General features: G+C 36.5%; 1 long non-coding RNA gene across 1 annotated transcript; it reads left to right on the forward strand.

Moving 5' to 3' along the window:
* Nucleotides 1-1,848: 1,848 nt before the first annotated feature.
* Nucleotides 1,849-6,365, forward strand: LOC125652494 (uncharacterized). The gene is made up of 2 exons (XR_008803490.1): nucleotides 1,849-5,110; nucleotides 5,355-6,365. It is a non-coding gene; the product is annotated as an uncharacterized LOC125652494 (long non-coding RNA).
* The last annotated feature ends 942 nt before the right edge of the window (nucleotides 6,366-7,307 follow it).

A 7,307-nucleotide genomic window follows, 5' to 3' on the forward strand; every position in this document is an offset into this window, starting at 1 on the left:
ATCCCACCTCTGGTGTGTCCAGGGGTCCATGTTTGCCCAACTATCTATTTTGTATTGCTTATAGGAGTTATGAGATTGATCACTGTTCGTTATCTTCACCTTTCATAAGAGGGGAAACATCGAATAATACAGATATTATTAATGCTATCAATATCGTTATGTTTCCCATATTACAATATAAGCCTTGAAATATATCCTAGATGTGACAGGTCAACAGGGAATGCTTATTAATAGAAAACGTGTATAGCGTCGTATATATCATACACAGGTACATGTAGTAAGGGCATTGTTTCTCTGTTATACAGTTGATCTCATCCCATGTTTGAAGAGTATGTTATCAATGATGTGACATGGTTGAACTAAATCATTTTCACATAGGAAGTAAATTCTTCAAGAAGGGTGACGATAACGAACAGAAGATAGAAGATCCACAGTGTTTGTGTTCAATTGCCGGTATCAAACACAGAAAAATCAAATAAGATTAACAACATTTATTTACAGAAAGAAAATTATAAGAAAAACAAAATACTTACGATAGGTGTATAATAATAATGTCCGTAGCGGGTTTGTATGCCGAGCTGGATGTAACAAACTCAGCTGTTAATCCAAATCAGAATATTTCCTATACTTTCCCATATATTTAATCATCAATTCTTAAAGTGCTTGCCTACCAGAGCTTAATGTCATAATATTCGCGGTGTATTTATACTAGAAATGAAGTCTCCGGAACATTCATGAAAGGCACAGTTATGGAATCCGTGTTACATCATATTTCTACTGATGTGATAAACATCGACAAACATCGAACGTCCTGGCCTCGAGACCATAAACTGAGAATAGACTCAAGTCAAAATCTTCATTACTTGTAGGTTAAGATTTATATTTTGGACAGATGTTTAAAAAACTGCTGGTGCATTAAAACATAAACAAGCTACTGACAAACAAGTTGATGGTACAGGGGTTTCAATAGGTTCGATTGAAGTAAGAATTTCGCAAATTCTATGGTCGTCATAACGATCTAGTTCGTCAATACAACCTATCATTGGGTCAAATGCTGTCTGCCATGTTTCATACTGATTGTTAGGCCGTTCTTGGCACACTGATTTTGACTACGGATAACTCCGTTTACCTGATCAGCACTAAAACAGATGCTCACTCCTCCCAAGCACCTGATCCCACCCCTGGTGTGTCCAGTGGTCCGTGTTTGCCCAACTATCTATTTTGTAATGCTTATAGGAGTTATGAGATTGATCACTGTTCGTTATCTTCACCTTTCATGCTGATGTAAGACTGTAATACCCACAAGCAAGTGTTTGTCAAATATGTATAACTAGCAAATAAGCCACAATAGTTATTCTATGACTAAACTATACATGATCAAAATTAGCATAAAATGCACAGGTGAGAATATGACTTCTGGGACCTCTGCGAGAAGTAGATTTGTCACTATTTTATCAGACATTTCATTTTTCATCTCTATTTAGGATGAAGATGAAACCTTTGCTCATCCGATTTTCCTCGCCTAATTGGCCTACTTACTATGGTGGTCTCAATTTTGTTAATTGTGTTCAAAACATAAAAAACCAAAGAAGGTGGTCTTTGATTTAGAATATTAGTAAAAATTAAATCAGTTTAGTTTTTGATGAATGAAAGGTGAAAATATCGAACAGTGACAAATCTCATAACTCCTATAATCAATACATAGAACGTTGGCAAACATGGACCCCTGGATATACCAGAGGTGGGATCAGGAGCCTAGGAGGAGTAAGCATATTATAGTAAGCAATGTCGTTTGTTACTGCAGACTGCACAAACCCTTGGCTAGTGAAAATGAATAGAATATGATCCTTTTTTGAGAAAGTATAAATGAATTAAAATTCAACATAAACGTTAAGAAAATAATTATTATGATAAGGCAAATACTACATGTAAAACTTATACGGCACCAATTTTGATGCACCAGATGCGCATTTCGACAAATAATGTCTCTTCAGTGATGCTCAACCGAAATGTTTGAAATCCAAAATAACTATGAAGTTTTGGAGCTAAATATAGCCAAAAACAGCGTGTCAAAAAGTGGAACCCAATTCGTCCAAGGATAAGAGCTATGCACGAGGGAGATAATCCTTAATTTTGAAATGAATTTCTAAATTTTATAACAGCAATTAAATATACATCCGTATTTTCAAGCTAGTAACGAAGTACTAAGCTACTGGGCTGTAGAGACCCTCGGGGACTAACAGTCCACCAGCAGAGGCCTCGACCCAGGGGTCATAATGTAAAACTTATACGGTACCAATTTTGATGCACCAGATGCGCATTTCGACAAATAATGTCTCTTCAGTGATGCTCAACCGAAATGTTTGAAATCCAAAATAACTATGAAGTTTTGGAGCTAAATATAGCCAAAAACAGCGTGCCAAAAATGTGGAGCCAAATTCGTCCAAGGATAAGAGCTATGCACGAGGGAGATAATCCTTAATTTTGAAATGAATTTCTAAATTTTATAACAGCAATTAAATATACATCCGTATTTTCAAGCTAGTAACGAAGTACTAAGCTACTGGGCTGTAGAGACCCTCGGGGACTAACAGTCCACCAGCAGAGGCCTCGACCCAGGGGTCATAATGTAAAACTTATACGGTACCAATTTTGATGTACCAGATGCGCATTTCGACAAATAATGTCTCTTTTGTGATGCTCAACCGAAATGTTTGAAATCCAAAATAACTATGAAGTTTTGGAGGTAAAGATAGCCAAAAACAGCGTGCCAAAAAAGTGGAGCCAAATTCGTCCAAGGATAAGAGCTATGCACGAGGGAGATAATCCTTAATTTTGAAATGAATTTCTAAATTTTATAACAGCAATTAAATATACATCCGTATTTTCAAGCTAGTAACGAAGTACTAAGCTACTGGGCTGTAGAGACCCTCGGGGACTAACAGTCCACCAGCAGATGCCTCGACCAAGGGGTCATAATGTAAAACTTATACGGTACCAATTTTGATGCACCAGATGCGCATTTCGACAAATAATGTCTCTTCAGTGATGCTCAACCGAAATGTTTGAAATCCGAAATAACAATGAAGTTTTAGAGCTATTACAGTCAAAATCAGCGTGCCAAAAAAAAAGTGGAGTCAAATTCGTCTAAGGATAAGAGCTATGCACGAGGGAGATAATCCTTAATTTTGAAATAAATTTCTAAATTTTATAACAGCAATTAAATATACATCCGTATTACATGTGTAAGGACGAACGAGTTATATGGAGAACGATGTTTATAGGAATCAGACTTTGGCGAACGATATCTATTCCCAAACTAGTTTTATCTAAACTCAAACTTTGTGTTTTGCCTATGGTGTATGTATAATTATACCTGCTGGGTTATTTCGTATGTTATTTGTGTTCTGCAGCAAGAATTCAGATAATGTTTTATAAATGGATTTTATATTGATGCTGACAATACTGGTAAGTAAATATTTTAAATTTTACGACCGCTGGTGGGCCTAACCGAATCTTACGAGACGAAGCTTAAAGTGTCCCGGAAGTCAAATATACATTTTGGTTTATCTTATGTATTTTTAAAAATAAATACCGATAGTAAAATTATTTCAGTTATTTTTTAATCAATAAACGATATAATGGGCAAAAACAACCTTCTTCGTAAATTCACACCTTTACGATACCGAAAACGAGACTGAAAATGTAATACCGGATCTGACGTCACAACCCATCATTGGCGGTTTCTTCACAACAAGACGAGAGTATAAAAGAAGAAAATATTCGAAGAGAAATGGCAAGTAAGAGTAAGGGACGCATGTGTGTAGTTGTAGGAAGCAACAACAGGCCCTCGGACACCGTTTCCGTCCATGTTTTCCCGAAGGACGAGCGACAGAGAGCAGCATAGACTCGATTTGTGAGACTGACCCGTGCAGACTGGACAGGATCGTCCCAGTATACTGTTGTTTGTAGTGCGCATTTCACGGACGGATGTTTCCAGCCTCAGTTTTCACTGATGAGAGAATTTGTAATTCCTGCGAAAAAACGTCTCTGCTCTGGTACAATTCTATCGCTTTATCCTAAGAGGAAAGTGGACGACCTCAACCATGCCTTCCTCTCTTCGCCCGAGCCTAAACCCAAGCGCCAGGCTGCCATCAAGCTGGAGAAAAATAGGGTAGGTCGTGTGTAACTTTATTATGAAGATTCCATCGGTAAGAAAGTTGATAATTTTTATTGCAGTCTGTGACGTTTATTAACTTTTTTCACTTTATAAGTTACAATACACGTACTATATGACGAGTTTCTAACATGCCCCCATCTGATCAGGACCCTGAATTAGATTGCCGTTTAAACTTATTCTGTCATATAGATCCACTGACCTATCTTAGTAATGTTATCAAGAACTTTGCATAATTTAAATATACATAGACTTCTATTACTCTTTTAGTGGGCAATATTATTTTTCCAACACGATTAAATGTTAACATTGCAAAGATACCAATTCTGATCAATCAAGTGAAGGCTGAGGGGTGTAGAGTGGGTGGCCTGTAACCCCTGTTATAACTCCTACATGTACATCCTTTGGATTTATACGTTAATGAAAATTAAATTAAATTATTTCCAAAAATGACATGTGATGGAAACCCCTCTTCACTAATTTAATTTACACAAATCATGGGCAGATCCAGGAATTTTGGAAGGGGGGGGGGTTATACCATTATTAGATTTTAGTTGTTAAAGGGGGGTTCCACCATCTGTATGTGTGGGTGTTTTTTAGCAACATTTTCTGATGAAAGGGGAGGGTTCCGACCTTCGGGATACCCCCCCCCCCCCTCTGAATGATCAGGATTCCCCCACTGCAAATTATTTCAATATTTACATGGGGACATTTTATTTCAAAATAATAAAAGAATTACAGTAAATACATTATAAAGCACTATCGTAACAATTATTTCATCCTTTTTTATTGGGAAAGGTTGATGATTGCTGCTCTACATTTTAATGAGAATTCCTCAAGGCTGCATGACATAACGAAGGAGGGGGACGAACAATTTAAAATCAGCTTCCCAGAGTTCAAGTGTTCGTAGGAAGCCTGTTGATCCAACAATTAGTAAGAATGTACTTCTAAAGATAGTCCACTATCATAATTCATATCAAACTTAATTGGCATGGCATTTTTACTATTTTTGCATTTGTCACTTTTCTTTCAATCAAGTTTAAAACAGCAATAACAAAGTTAATGAGAATTTTTGTTACAAATGTATTTATCAAAATACAATACATATAGTAAAGAGCAATTTATTTATAAGGATATAAAGCATACATAAAATTTAAATAGTGTCCATTTATTCCAGCCCATCAGTCCTGATGAAGGAGACTTATTTGGTTTTTCAAGGGTCATCAGAACCATTACCATGCTCATTGTCAGCTCAACCACCTCCACTGTGCAGTGAATTTTTCCATCCTGATAAAGAAGAAGCGGTGCTACATTTTACATCGAGGTTCAGTCGGAAGGAGACATCCGTGTGAATGTGAACAAAACGCAATACTAGCTATTTGGACATTCTAGCAAACCAGATAAAAATATGTTGGTCATACAGATGTACTCTATTTTAATCTTGTTTAAAAACGTTAAATCATTGTGAAACACTTTTATCTTTGGTTTTGTTTAAATTTGAACCAAAGTCATATAGAGTAGTAGGTTGTGAAAACAAATTTTGTTATTTTTTACAAATAAAAAAAGACTGGGAACAACCATGATATAGGGTCTGACCGTTGGGTAACAATCTGTTTGGTCTTGCATGCAACAGTGTATTTTTGCAAATAATTTATAGAATGAAATATTAGCATAGTATATGTAGTATTAGCTTAGTATATATAATAGTTGTAAGAGTTAAAAAATGGGAACATGAAAGCAGCGTCCTCGTCCCGTTCCTGGGTGCGGACACATTTATTTGAAATATTGTTTGTATAGCTGATGCTTTCTAGATAATTGATGTATTATTTTTGGGCCATTTCTGTTAGAATGTTGTGCTTGAATTTTTTTGTATGCATCATGTATGAATCGTACATTTGTTTTAAAAAAAGTTGCTTCAACTAAATCATACCATCACTCAGGTGCTTTGAATCCTTGATATTCCTCAGAGGCAAAGGAATTCGTCACAGCACATGAGGGTAGAGGGACTCGCACCTTGTGGCCTAGGTATCCTTAGCACCATCAAACAAATTGTCTGTGTGTTATGTATCTGTTACGCCTGTAATTCCGGGAAATGTTTGGAATTATTCACTAATGATAAACTAGCAATCGGACCCAATGGTCATGTGAATTTTGTATTGATTAAATCAATAAAAAATTTGACTTGCTCTTCAATTGTTGCCCTCATTTCTCCATACTGGGTATTGGTATTATGCTGTCTCAAGCTCATGCACATCTAAACACACTGATGAAAACCCAGGGTGTTCAGTAAAGCAGACCAGTTCCTTGTTGAATGACTCCCCTCTTCTCATCAACCCTTGGCAATTCGGTGCAGCATACACTTTCCTTGGCAGCTGACATATGGGAATAGAATCCACATTGACACCTAAAATAATTTGTAAACCATGTGAATTTGTGAAAGAATACAGAACTCAATAATGGGGAAAAGATAAGACAATTCTCCTCTAGATGATAATTTTTAAAAATTCGTAGAAAAATTGTAAGTACAGATATAACAGTATAAAGGGGGTGTCACATGAGAGGATAGAAAAATCAATGTTATTTTTCAGCTCCTTCCCAATGAAGTAATGAGCGAAAATACACCACAGGAACAAATAATTTTGTCTGTAATAATAGTAGGCCTATTGATAATTGAGGGTATATACCATATCACTCCCTAATTACTAAGGGGTGGTATGGTACACACCAGTGCGACCACTAACATTGTTATTACAGACAAAATGACAGATTCCTGTGAATACGACGCAGACAGGCGTAATATGGTGATTAGACATCTGTAATTTTATCATTAAAGTAATTAAGAATGATGTACAGTTAAAAATGATTGATCAATTTCGTATTTCCCAAAATTTATTTTATAAACAAACAGTCTAACGGCGCCTTACTATTCCGTGCTTCCGAGGCGAAGTTCAAGTTGTTCACGTTCAGCATTCTCCCCATTTAACTCGTCGAAATAATCGGAATCCATTGCAGCTGACTCTTATTGGTAAGGGACGATGTCCTGTACGTCCTCGTTACGATTATCTTAAAAGGAAGACGCTGCAAATGATATGTGGAGGTCGATTTCGTCCACAGAAACGGAGGTATCGCT

This window comes from Ostrea edulis, chromosome 5 (genome assembly GCF_947568905.1).
Source record: "Ostrea edulis chromosome 5, xbOstEdul1.1, whole genome shotgun sequence".
Lineage (NCBI taxonomy): Eukaryota > Metazoa > Mollusca > Bivalvia > Ostreida > Ostreidae > Ostrea > Ostrea edulis.